Source organism: Petromyzon marinus, chromosome 23 (assembly GCF_048934315.1).
Source record: "Petromyzon marinus isolate PM22_M1 ecotype Great Lakes invasive population chromosome 23, UKy_Petmar_22M1.pri1.0, whole genome shotgun sequence".
NCBI lineage: Eukaryota > Metazoa > Chordata > Hyperoartia > Petromyzontiformes > Petromyzontidae > Petromyzon > Petromyzon marinus.
The window spans coordinates 15,377,953-15,392,071 of NC_133689.1; positions in this window are offsets into that span (position 1 = coordinate 15,377,953).

Genomic DNA, 14,119 nt, shown 5'->3' on the forward strand with positions numbered 1-14,119 from the left:
GAATATATCGGTTGCCCCGGTGGGATCGCGGGAATGGCCCCTGCAGGTCGATCCCAACCAGCTGATTCGTCCGACTGACGCGGAACGGTCTCAGGGGGACCTGGTATCGCGCTGGTTTGGGCCCGCATTACTGACACGCGCGGCAGCCCTGCACCCAGGCGGCCACGTCTTGTGCTAACTTGGGCCAGAGATATTGGCGATGCAGGGTCTCCCCGTCGTGGCCCCCGAGCAGGTGGTCATGCACTAGTCTTAGCAGCTGGGGTCGCACCTGGGCGGGAACACAGATGCACCCAGGCTGGCCGGCTTCGGTGAGCTCCCGTACCACCCCGTTCTGCATGCACAACTGGGCGTACAAACCACGCCAGGGTCCTGGTAGGGTGTCCCTCTTCTCCCGTAGGGCCGCTTCCACCGCCGCCAGATCTGGATCCTCGCAGCTGGGTCCGTCTCAGCTACTCGTCGTCCAGGCCTGGGAAGGCGCAGCCGATGTTCTCCTGGATCCGATTGGGTGGGATTAAGCGACCCGTTGGGCCCCGGGGCGTGGGCTCCGCGTCCGCCGGGTGGTCCCCCGGTTCCCTGGTTCCCCCTGCCGGGGTTTCTGTGGCACATATTGCACTCTCCCCCGCGAGGGGGGGTTTTAGTTTCGGCGCGCCCTCGGTGGTCCGCTGTTTGCTGGCAGCGTCCCCCCGTGAAGCACGGGCAGACTTCCTCCGCCCTTGTCTCGGCGCACACCGCGGGTCGCCTCGACAAGGCGTCCGCGTTTGCATGTGTACGCCCAGCTCTGTACTCGATTTGCAATTTGTACTCATGCAACTCCGCTAACCATCGGGCCATCTGCCCCCGTGGTTCCTTGAACGTAAGGAGGAAATGCAGGGCATGATGGTCGGTGCGCACCCGACATTTCCTGCCATACATATACGGTCGGAACTGTTTACACGCGAAGATCACGGCATACAGTTCTTGACGGGTCACGCAATAATTCAGCTCGGCCCCACTCAGGGTCCGACTGGCATATGCGATGACCCGCTCCGTCCCACCCTGCACCTGCGACAGCACCGCGCTCAGCCCACTGCTGCAGGCATCGGTGTCTAAAATAAAATTAGTGGTGAAATTGGGGAAAGCTAGAGTGGGGGTGTGGGCGAGGTGGTCTTTGAGGGTGGTGAAGGCCGTCTGGCAGGCCTCCGTCCACTGATAGGGGTTCTTAGGGGAGGTGAGTTGGGTGAGGGGGCATGCAATCTCGCTGAATCCCTTTACAGATCGACGATAATAGGTGGCGAGCCCCAAGAATGATCTCCGTCAGGTTCCTTGGCCGTGGCCATTCCACTACGGCGCGTACCTTCTCCGGATCGGTGCACACCCCGCCTCGCTGACTCGGTGTCCGAGGTATGCCACCTCGCACTGCGCAATGTAGCACTTACGCGGCTTGAGCTTGAGATGGGCTGCTCGCAATCGCTGGAACACCTCTCGCAGCCTGGACCAGTGTTCCGACAGATCTACTGAACACTGTCACCTCGTCCAGGTAAATCAGGCACTGTTCCCACTGCAAGCCCCGCATCACCAACTCCATCAATCGCTGGAACGTTGCGGGCGCGTTAGTGAGTCCGAACGGAAGCACTCGAAACTCGAACAGTCCAATTGGGGTGGTGAATGCGGTTTTTGGCCGATCCTCCTCTGCCATCTCCACCTGCCAGTACCCGGACCCCAGATCGAGGGTGGAAAAATACTGTGCTATTGCGAGGCTGTCAGAGGTGTCGTTGATGCACGGTATGGGGAAGGCGTCGCCGAGGGTGACTGCGTTCAACTTTCGGTAATCAACACAGAATCGGGTCGACCCATCCTTTTTCGTCACTAGCACTACCTGGGAAGACCAGGGGCTCGCCGAGGGCTGGATTATGTTATCACGTAGCATATCCGCGACTGCCTCTTTGATCTGGGTCCGATCAGGCGCGCCCACTCGGTATGCGGGGAGTTTGATGGGTCGGGCTGCACCTGTGTTAATTTGGTGCTTAACAAGGTCTGTCCGGCCCATATCTGAATCGTGCTCACTAAACACGTTGGCGTGCTCCTGCAACAATCCGCACAGTTGATCGGCCTCCCCCTTAGGTAAATCTGCCCAAGGCACATGTAACGCATCATGCAAGGGAACGATCTCGGCTCGGGGGGTCGGGCCGACTCGCCAGGCCAGATCCTGGTTGTCCTCGGGGCAGCCAGGGTCTTCCGCCCAGGGTGCAAACACCGAGTCGTTAGAATGGCGCGCGTGCAGGGGGTGTATGGTGGCTACCGTGGTGCGTCGTCGTAGAATTTCCGGGGTACTGTGTGGGTTAAACACCCGCATAAACAGTCGGCCCTCATCTGCGTTTACCAGTGTGGCTGACCCCACAACTCCGTACGGGTCCGCCAGCTCCGGGTGAGGAGTTAGCATTACCTCGCCCGATGGTCGGTGTGTGGGGTCGGCGGAGGGTGTTGCTACGGGCACCAGCATCTCGGCAAGCGGGCCGATGGTGACGGCCGACACCAGGGTGGCGGCCATGGGTGTGAAGTGAGGGCGATTCCGTTCTTGTCCCAGGAGCGGGATCCTCTCCCCGCTGTCCTCCACGGTGGCGCATCGCTGGCCTGGCTAGTCGTTGAGCCCCAGTTTCTCCAGGAGGTCCGTACCCGCAATACACTCATGGCACAACACACTCGAGACATAGAATTCCTGTGTACACACCTGGTGTCCGAGACGGACCTCGAGGGAGATCCTTCCCAGCAACCCCATCCCGGCTCTGCTCGCTGTGTGCCTGCAGGCGGCTCACGTCAACCCCGAGCACGCTGCAGTGTGTGGCGCTCACGAGTGAAGCCACTGCCCCCGTGTCGAGTAGGATCCAGGTGCGCTGCCCGTTCACCTGTCCTACCAGTGATGTGGCCCCCGTGATCGCCGCCACCAGCTCCCATAGCCAGTCACCTGTCCTCACCGCGTCCTTGGGTGTTGTGGTCGGAATCTGTGCGGGGGTCACTCGCTCACCATTATTACTATCGTTGTTTTGTTTTGGGACCTCGTCGATTGCACCCTTAGGTGGTCCACTCTCTAGGGGGCGTTGGCGTTTAACCCTGGCGCCTGTCTAGTGCGGGCGATTTGAGGACAGTCTCTCACGAGGTTCCCGCGGCGGTCGCACAGGTAACACGCTCGGGGAAGGGCGGTGGCCCCGTAGGAGCTTCCCCGCACGCTCCCTCTTTCCCCTCCCGTACGCCGCTGCCCAGACTCTGCCTCTAGTCGGGCCACCCTCCCGGCTAGCCCCCCTACCGTGGAGCGCATTTCCCCCATTTCCGACTGAATGGTCTCCACTGTGGACTGTAGTTTGGTGATATGGCCACCAACTTGGGTCACCTGGCCGACTATATCACCCATGCCGGTCTGTAGCCCTGCTACCCATCCCGGGGTTGTCTCGCGGGCTACCGGGGGCTCCCTTTCCCGACCCCTTACCGTCGTGGCGAGCTCCTGTTCCTCCTCTTCCTACTCTAACGACAGGCTTGCGATGGTGCGCTCTCTTCCCAGCCCCCGGAGCTGCGCGCGTTCGCTGGAAATTCCTTCACATTTGCGCGCGCGCTCGACAAGGGCGTTAAAGGGGAGACGTGTATAGCTCATGTCTGGCTGCCACCACGACGTGCGAGTCAAGTATCGCTGGATCTTCTCAGCGGCAAGCTCCTCAATCATCTCTGTCGTGTATCCCAGGTGTGCGATCTTTGTTAGCTCGCGCACATCCTCGGCATAATCACGCAGGTCCTCGCCGGGTTGGCGGTAGCGTGCCTCTAAGGCTGCTTTTGCCTACTCCTCATCACGCGTACCGAAACGCAGATCAAGTCGGCGCATCAGTTCCTCTAGCTGTGTCTGCGCGCTTGTGGGTAGGGCTTCCACAAAATTGGCTGCCCGCCCATCCAGGTTCATAATAAGTTGGCGTAACGCCTGCGCGTCCGTCCACCCATTAATCTCTTTAGCCCCTATGACGTTGCGGGCGAATGCCTTCCACCAAGGAGCCCCCCGGCTGGTAAATATATGCCATATTTTTGCGTGGGGTAACGCGGGGGTTCGTACCGCTTCTGACGCCAAACTGTGGGGGCTGCCGTCCCCCGCCATCACTGAATTGTCGGGGCCGTTGCCCCCTGACTCCCCCATTACATTTGTACTACTACCACCTGGCAGTTCTGTAGGGTTCGGGTTAGCGACCTCCAACTCCTCGCCCCCCGGGGCCCCTGACTTTGTTACCGACCGCGTTGGCATGGCTCAATTAGTGGGCTTGTACGCTTTACTCTTGCGGCGCGCTACGCGGGTTCAGTGGCGGCGTGCTGCGGTGAGCGCGCTCGCGAAGCAAGACTCTGTCCCGTACGTAAAAAAATGGGTACGGCGCACTGATGCGTGACTCACGTACGTAAACAAATGGGTACGGTGCGCCGACGCGTGATTTCAGTACGTAAACAAATGGGTACGGTATGCTGACACATGACTCCCTCACACACACGCTCTACGCGCCTAGGCAATAACAAACCCAACACCGATACCTGCCCAGCCCCATACACCAATCACACGCGAGGGAGTTGGGTTCGGGGGTGAGAGGGCAGGGGTGTCTGCCGTGCGCGCGCCGCTTATTGGAGGGAGTCACTCCGCTCTGATTTAAAAGGGCCGTTTAAACAGCCGCGCGTGTACGCGCACACCAGGCGCTTAGCTCTCTGCTTCGCTAGAAACAACCGCGCATGCACGCGACCGCAAGACACTCCCGTAAATAGTCGCCCAGGTATGCGAACGCTAAGCACTCCCGTAAACAGTCGCACAGGTACGCAAGCGCTAAGCACTCCCGTAAACAATCGCCCAGGTACGTGAACGCTAAGCGCTCCCGTAAACAGCCGCACGGGCACGCGAATGCTAAGCACTCCCGTAAACAGTCGCCCAGGTACGCGAACGATAAGCACTCCCGTAAACAGTCGCCCAGGCACGCGAACGCTAAGCACTCCCGTAAACAGTTGCCCAGGTACGCGAACGCTAAGCACTCCGGTAAACAGTCGCCCAGGTACGCAAACGCTAAGCACTCCCGTAAACAGTCGCCCAGGTACGCAAACGCTAAGCACTCCGGTAAACAGCCGCACGGGCACGCGAACGCTAAGCACTCCCGTAAACAGTCGCCCAGGTACGCAAACGCTAAGCACTCCGGTAAACAGCCGCACGGGCACGCGAATGCTAAGCACTCCGCCTTCCTCTTCACACTCACAAAGACCACACGACACAGTTTATCCCCCTACTAGCTATTTTATTCACCGCGAGTAACCCGCTAAACTACTCGTGATTGTGTGGGTCAGCAGACTTTAGCTTATCCCTCGGGGATCCTGGGCTGAACTTATCCTGCCTGCCTCTCCGCTTTCTTCCCTCTGATCAATTAGCCCGCACTCACCTTAGTCCCAATCTGATGCTGCAGAAGCTGTGGAACGGTGATGTTCCCGCACCCCGTGCCCCCCTGTCCAATCAGAGGTCTGGATTTTCCCGCCCTCGGATCACCGCTCTGGTGACGTCACCGCAGTGGTTTATTGGACGTCCGCTTTCCGTTCTTCCCGCTATCCGCCCACTGACTCGTGTTTGTGTGTGTGTGGTTCCACTCGCGGTGGCTAAACAGCCCCTGCCATGACCATGCCATTACAATCCCAGGTCACAGCACCGCGGTGCTCTTCAGCCTCGGGGGTAGGTCGCCCAATTTCCCGGCTGCAGGAAACCATGAAGCTTGATCTCATTAGGGGCTTCTGGATAAAAACCTGTTGGCCAGGTGACCTTCCCTCCCGGCTCTACGTGGGGTGTGTGTGCATTCGTGTGATGGGCGCGCCACGTCGGCGCCGTCACTCCCCGGTGGCTGCGTCACGGCGGTGGGCACGGCCCCGATGGAGCGGCTCCGCTGCCGCGGCACCACAACCTCTGGGTCACTGAGCCGCTTCCAAACACCCCCCATGTCAAATACATAAGCAGGAACCTGTATCGTGAGCAGCAGCATTATTTGAATACTCTGCCAAAACAATTTGAATTGTGGAGTGGTGGCACAATTCCGCAATAGCTTTATCATATCTCTGGTGATAGGAAGAATTTCTACAAGACCGAGTTCTAGAGAACCCCTTTACGCGATGTTTTGGTCTACTCTTCCACACTGGGCGGATGTTTCAGTAGAGGAAGGAGTACCCACAATTTAACGCACCGCATCCACGGCCCCTCTCCTAAGTGGGCGTCCCCAGCCCGAATGCTCGCAGGAAGCCCTCCCAGCCTCCCTGCTCGACGAACCAGGCCCCGCACACGTTCACCAACAAGGCGGCCACCACGTCCGTCACGGCCGACTTCTCCGCGTCGCTCAGACGTACGCAGTCCACCAGCCTCTTCGCGAGGGAGGAGCGAGCAGAGCACCACCAGGACCACCACGCGGCCCCAGCTCGCAGAGCCATCGCGGATGACTTCCCAGGCCACGTCCATGAGCAGCCGGCGGTGCCCTCGGTGCTCCACCCACTCCGTGTGAGGAACAGGTCCCCCAGGCAGTTGACCACCTCCTGCACCAGCTGTGCTGGCTAAACCTTCTGCAGCTGCTGGATCTGCAGCTGCTCCTGCACTTGCAGCTACTCCGTCTGTGTCACCAGGTGAGCCATGTAGCCGACGATCAGATCTGCTGTCAAGACGGTCAGCAGCTGCAGCACCTCCTTTTCCTCCCCCTCATCTTCTTCCTCCTCCTGCTGTGTCTCATTCCTCCTCCCCGTGTCCCACTCCCTCCCCCTGTCTCCCTCCACCTCCCTGTGTCTCCCTCCTACTGTAATGTTTTGCTTTTGCAAAACACGTACTAATTTGTCAGTTACTCCCGAGATATATGGTATTTTAATTGTTTTAACAATCTTATCGATTTCAGCATTGTTGCTTTGCCATCGTGATTTGGCATTCAATGCTCTGTTAATTTGAGCATTATTGTAGCCATTCTGTCGTAGTGCTTCTTTAACGTGTTTAATCTCTCTCACGAGACTTTCACCATCTGACACTGCTTTAGCCTGATATATCAGCGTCTTGATAAGAGAGGATGTCTGAGCTGGGTGATGATGTGATTCTGCATTCAAATAGCATCAGTGTGTGCGTTCGCTTTCTGTAAACGCTGTGTGCTATTTTACCATTTAGGCCATGTCCAAGCAAAATATCTAGGAACGGGAATGTGTTATTCACCTCCATTTCCATGGTGAACTGGATGGCCGGGTTTTGTGCATTGAGATGATTTAGAAAATCATTAAGTGTATCTTTACCATGTGGCCAGGCAACCAAAGTGTCATCCACATATCTAAACCAAAAACATGGTTTCAATGTGCTCGAGACAAGTGCTCTTGTTTCAGAGTTTTCCATGTGCATATTTGCTATAGCCGGAGATAAAGGAGAGCCCATTGCTGCTCCTTCCTTTTGTTTAAATAAATCACCTCCAAAAGAAGTAAGTGTTATTTAAACAATGATGAGCCAGTTTCAGAATATATTTTGGTAAACCTGTATTCTTTACTAGTGTATCAAGTAATTTAAGTGACTCGTTCACTGGAACCTTAGTGAATAGAGAAATCACATCAAAACTCACCAGAATATCATTAGGGTAAAGTTTAATATCTTTATTCACATTCACAAGATGTTCTGAATTTCTTATGTATGAAGATGTCCTCCCGATGTAGGGATGTAATTGTTTAGTTATATGTTTTGCTAATTTATATGTGGCAGAGCGAATTGTACTGACTATGGGTCGTAATGGGATGCCGATTTCATGAATCTTTGGTAGCCCATACAGTCTAGATGGTTTTGAGGCCCTTGGAATTATTCGGTATTGCTCATTCTTAGGGATTAATGAATTTGCAATTATTGCAGTAGTCTGACGTTCTAAAGTGTTAATAGGATCTCGTTTAACTTTAATGTGGGTACTTTTCTCTAGTAAATCTTTAATTTTATTATCATAATTGGCTCGTGGCATCACCACAGTAGTGCGGCCTTCATCAGCTGCCAGGATTTTAAAATCTTTATTTAAATGAATCTCTCTTAAGGCTTTTGCTTCGTTCGAGCTAATATTTATTTTTGGTACTTTGCTATTTTCAATTATTTTGGCAACCTCGTGTCTAGTCATCTCTGCCTCATTATGTGGAAGGAGTCTAACTGCTGATTCTACCTCAGCAATTATCTCATCCACTGGAATTGTGCGTGGGGTAACGGCAAAGTTAAGGCCTTTAGAAAGGACAGAGATCATGTCACTGGTTAAAACAGTGTTAGTCAAGTTCATTACGGGTTTGTTTTTAAATTGTTCGTTTTTAGTGGGTATTTGTTTATTATGAAGTCTAGATAATTTATTCATTTGGCTAGTTTTGGTTAGATTAAACACATTATCAGCCGATTGTTGTGTTATGGTCTCGATTATATTCCAATAATGCATTGATCTACTTGCTTATATCTAAGTGCAACTGCCTTAGAGATTCTGAAATGTAAGATAATTCACTCCTGTTGTGCTGTATTCTCTCTATTAATAATCATTTGCTAGCTTTGTGTAGTATTTGGTTAGCTTTAGCAGACTTTGTGATGTGTTATTTTAACTGCGTTTGGTATTAACTTCGAATCTCTGCACCTTTTGAGGAACGTCAGTGAAGATATCAATTCCATCCGCTTGATGCGGAGCTTCTCCAACTTTCTGGTTTTAAGAAAAGTATCCTCCCCATAGAGGTTAGTCAGTTTAACACGTAGGCTTTCGCGACCAATATTATTCATAATAAACGTGTTTGGGTTAGATCGCGTTATTAATAAATGTGTCGTAACCCTCCACCACCCGACACGGCCAACCAGTAAAAAAGTGTCATGTTGACAAAAGACAAAATAGTTCACTACTTTAGCCCACTGGTGTGTTGAAGAGTGAATCCACAACATTTACAATTTTTTAGTATGACGTTTCGCTGGTAATTACATCCAGCATCATCGGGCAATTCGCCAGAATGGTGAAGCCCTCACTCACTCGCGGTCTTAAATAGAGCAGCAGGGTGACATCATTTAACTCATTCAGGTGCAGTGATTTGAGGCGGAGTGGGGGGTATTTTAATTATATAATAGATTAGTAATCAGTCAAATGTTATGATCAGTAATAAGTTGTAGATTAGTAATTAGGTGTAATGTGTATTATTGTAATTATATACTACGTTAGTAATCAGTTAATTAGTATGTTTCCCCACAACGAGGGTATACAGCTGCTCTGACATGGGACGACCCTGTCGTACACCTCTTCTGAAGCTGACAGGGGCAGTGAGCGTACCGTTGACTTTGATTAGACACTGGACTTCAGTGTAGAGCAGGCGGTTCAGTCCCAGGAAGCTGGTCCCAAAACCAAACGCCCTCGGTGGTCCCATTAGGTACCCGTGGTCAAACGCCTTCTCTTGGTCGAGGGAGAGAAGCGCGAGTGGGAGCCCCCTTTCTCTCGAAGAGGGTGCTGAGGTCTCTGACGAGGAAGACGCCATCATGAATTGTTCTCACTGGGACCGTGTGGGCCTGGTCACTGCCCACCACCTGAGCCAATACAGTCTTCATCTTGGAGAATAGCGCTTTGGCCAGAATTCTTCTCTCCTTATAAACGTCTATGCCTGCCCAAGATGAAATCTGGAGAGACCTACCGCGCAGTCAGGGCCGCAGTCGCGACAGCAGCTCCCTGCGTCCCGGGAGCCGGTGCGGGTTGCCGGACCGCGTCACCGGCGCCGTTCGGAGCGCCGCGGGCGCTGTGTCGGGCGGAGTGGCGCAGCGCGTGCCCGTGGTGCCGTCGCCGGGCATTGCGCGCAAGCAGCATCACGTGTCGTGCAGTCAGGGCGGCATGGGTCGGTGGGTGGGTGTGTGGGTCGGTTTGGGTGGGTGGGTCGGTTTGGGTGGGTGGGTCGGTTTGGGTCAGTGGGTGGATGGGTGGGTCGGTGTGGGTGGGTGGGTCGGTTTGGGTCGGTGGGTGGGTTGGTCGGTCGGTGTGTGGGTCGGTGGGTGGGTGGGTCGGTCGATGGGTGGGTGGCCACTCACATTGATTGACAAACATAGAAGCTGCAACCAATATCGGTGACTCTCATGTGGCCGGCCTGAGAGAGCATCACGTTGTCCTGGACGCACACGGGGAGGCAAGGGGAGGTCACGCTCAGAGGCTGCCCTGTGAGCGGTCAGCCAGCAGTGGATCGACCCACGAACAACGACAATTACAAAGGTCCCCTCGTGTAGCCGCTAGCAGGCTGTAGGGCCAAGTGCTGTTAGAAGTAGCTAGTAGCAGCACTGCCTATGCAAGCTGACAATGTGGCACACACAGAGGGAGTGGGTGGCCAGTACCACGGCCGGCCGCCTTTGTCTCCCCCATTGGGCGATGTTTACTACACACCACCGCTACAACAGGAGCGAGCGCGAGTGCGTCGTGGGGAGCGTGCGCGCCCCCAGAGTGCCCTCCGCTATCACCGGCTTTGATGACCGCGTGGACGATGCCGCGGGACTTGGTCTGGGCCAGGAAGCGGACGATTCCACTGGTGTATGACCTCAACGCGGCGTCGTTGATGCGCCAGATCACCGCTCGCTTGCTCAAGTCGTAGAGGCAATCCCGGCGGCGGCAGCAGCAGCAACGACGACGATAGCGATGATGACGGTAATGAAGATGATGATGACGATGATGATAATGACGATAATGATGACAATGACGATGGTGATAATCACGATGACGATGGTGATGATGACGATAGTGATAATGACGATAATGATGACGATAATAACAATGGTGATGATGCGTACTTCAACAGCTCCAGCACGAGACAGTTGTGTCCGCGGAAGTGGAACGAGTGCAGGACGCGGATGACGCCGTGCAGCTCAGCACTGCCCTCCCCCTGCAGCTCCGTGATCACCTTTAACTCCATCCTCTGCATCTCCATTTTGGTAGGGCTGTGTGCACACAGCAAGTCTGTGGGTCTCTGTGGGTCTCTAGTTCATAGTAGTTTTACGACGGTTAATTTTTTAGTGAGATAGTTTCAGTTTATAGTTAGAGATAGTTTTGCAGAGGTTATTATCATTGTTGTTTACTATTATACTCATTATTTTGTAACCATGTTGTATTTACTTGCATTTATTATCAATTATTGTATTCATTTATAATTATGACCATGGCCGCTGTGTTAAGACCACCAGCACCCACCCACACCACCACCACCACCAACCCCATCACCCCTGCCCCAACCTACTGGATGGGCAGTGCCAGCATCTTGACAGCCACCAGGAATCCCATATTGTGGTCCACGCACCGCAGCACCACTCCCTGCCCTCCCTCGCCAATCTTCTCTCGCACCTCGAAGCAGCATTGGAGCTGCTCCTGGGGTATCTAAGAAGCAGCAGCAGCAGCGCCGCAACGGCCAGTCAGAGTCACAATCACGATGGGAATGTTTTACGCTTAGTGGTAGCAGCAGTGGTAGTACTGAGTAGTAGTTAGTAGCAGTAGTGTCTGTGTGCGCCTGTGTGCCTGTTTGTGTGCGCATCTGCGTGTGTGTGTGTCTGTCTGTGCGAGTTTCACAGGGATATTTCTGCTTGCAAGCTTTGACTTTAACATAGCCATTTCTGTGACCAGACACAAGCTAATCACTCAGCAATTTCAATGCTAAATTATCCTGTTTGATTTGTACTAGGTGCCTCTGTGGATGTGTAGGCTTTGACTTTAACATAGCCATTTCTGTGACCAGTCACAAGCTAATCACTCAGCTCTTTCAATGCTAAATTTTATGCTAATTCGTTTGTCAAGGCGCTCTGTTTCTTCTCACACAGCTTAAAGGTCGCGGTCTGAGCTTGGCTGTGTTCACTCCAGCGCTTTCCTCCAGACAGTCTCGTCCCTTCACCTGATGAAGGCCGCTTGTGTTGTGGCCGAAACGTCGTGAGAATTTGATTGTGTTATTTTATTTGATCAATGTATTATTTTATTCTCATTCTACGCTACTTTACCGAAAAAACCAAAGAAGATTAATCCTTGCAGCCAAGATAGCTTTAAATCGAAATTTAACAGAATGGTATTGAACCTTTTTCTTTACAGGGTGGCCCTGGGGCTTGCCACGTGGCAGGTGTCGTCCATTGTCCATACCAGACCCCTCCAGCTCTCTCACCCTGGGTCAGCTGCCCCTTCCATGTCCTGGAAACCATGGCAAGGTCATCCTATGAGGACTGCCTGGATGAAAACCAGCATGGAAGGGGCCCAGGGTGGGACCGGCTATGCTTTTGGGCTAGTCCCGTTTGTGTGTGGTGTGCGGTGTCTTCGTAGCAATCGTTCTCCACTGTAGTCCTGGCATCTGCTGCTCAGCTTCATTCCACAGCTGTGGTTCCAGTGGCGCGGTCTCTCCGGGGACCCATGTGGTGTGTGTGTGGGTGTGACATGTATCACGGGGTGGGTGGATAGTATCGTGATAGTGGTCATGGTAGGCACCGATCCACGACCTCCATCACCCCTACTGAGTGGTGGACATGCCACCACAAAGCAGCATGCGGCGGAGGAGTGAGGTGACCGCTCTCGCCTCACGAGCGAGGCCCTCTCGCTTCCTCTTCATTCCCTGCATCACCACCTCCATCTCCTCCTTTGTCTCATCCTCCTCCACCTCCTCTTAATCCTCCACCACCATCTTCTCCCCCTCTTCTGTTTTCTCCATTCTCTCTTCATGCTCCTCAACCTCCGAGGTGGCGTCGGTGGCATCGGTGGTGGCAGCGGAGGTGCTGGAGGTGATGGCCGTGGTGGCGGTGGCAATGGTGGTGATGGTGGCAGCGGAGGTGGCGGTGGCGGCAGCGGTAATGGCGGTGGCGCCAGCGGTGGTGGGGCGGAGGTGGCAGCGTTGGTGGTGGTGATGGTAGTAGTCCTGGCGAGGCACCGCTCTTCCTCCATGAGGCGCTTCTCCTCCTCGACGCTCTTCACGTTGGCGAGACACTTCTCCTCCACCAGACGCTTCTCTTCCGTGAAGCACTTCACTTTAACGAGGCGCTTCTTGAGGAAATAGTCTCTGAAGCAGTTCTCCTCTGTGCGGCGCTTCACCCTGGCAAGGCGCTGCACCTCAAAGAGGTGCTCCTCTACCATGTGGCGTTTCTCTGTCGCATGGTCCTTCTCCTCCTGGAGATGCTTCACAACGCTGAGATCCTTCAACTCCCCAATTATCCTCTGTTCAAGCAAAGATAATCACATGAATATACAGACATGCAAGCAGAAATTCATTTAAGTTTTTCAGATTCATTTATTTGGTATAACCCTGTGAGCTATGTTGCTCTTGACTCGGGTGCAACCGCAACAAACAAAAACATGATCAAGGAATATCTTAAAGCGACTACACGCAACAGAAAAATCCAGGAAAAGACAGCAAAGTCTTCCAGAAAAGCACCGTATATCAACACTGTGTGCAAAAATCCCGGTGGGATGCAAGTCGAATAATAACAATCATAAGACAATTTAGATTAAAGTTATCAGGCTAACTCTGTACTACAAAAAACAAACATGGCTAAACCAAAACGTTTTCAAAATCACCAAAATAAAGCTATAAAAACAATGTAACAGTGATCATAGGAACTGTGATTCAAATTTAACAATTAACGATATATACATAACATGCACGACCAAACTTTGCAGCCATAGCTGGCTGTATGAGTCACTCCATAACAGCAGGATTATGAGTCGCAGTATGTAAAAAAATATTCAATACACCTTTAAAGATCAGCACACTATTCAAGTGTACATCTATGGTACAATTTATTGAAAATAAGTTTTGGGAACAGAAACTTATTTCTTTTAAACAACAGACAAATATTAACAAGCACTGTTTATTACATTAACTTTGTTTAACTTTTTTGGTCCCAGTTGAGACATTCAGAACTATGACAAAACAAATAATTGTGCTCTGATCTAATGTGCAATCTGTGGCATATGAATTTGTTAAGGTGATGTTGTCCGGTCCTGTACATATCAAGTACAGTGAGGGAAAAAAATATTTGATCCCCTGCTGATTTTGTACATTTGCCCACTGACAAAGAAATGAACAGAATATAATTTTAATGGTAGGTTTATTTGAACAGTGAGAGGCAGAATAACAACAAAAACATCCAGAAAAACATGTC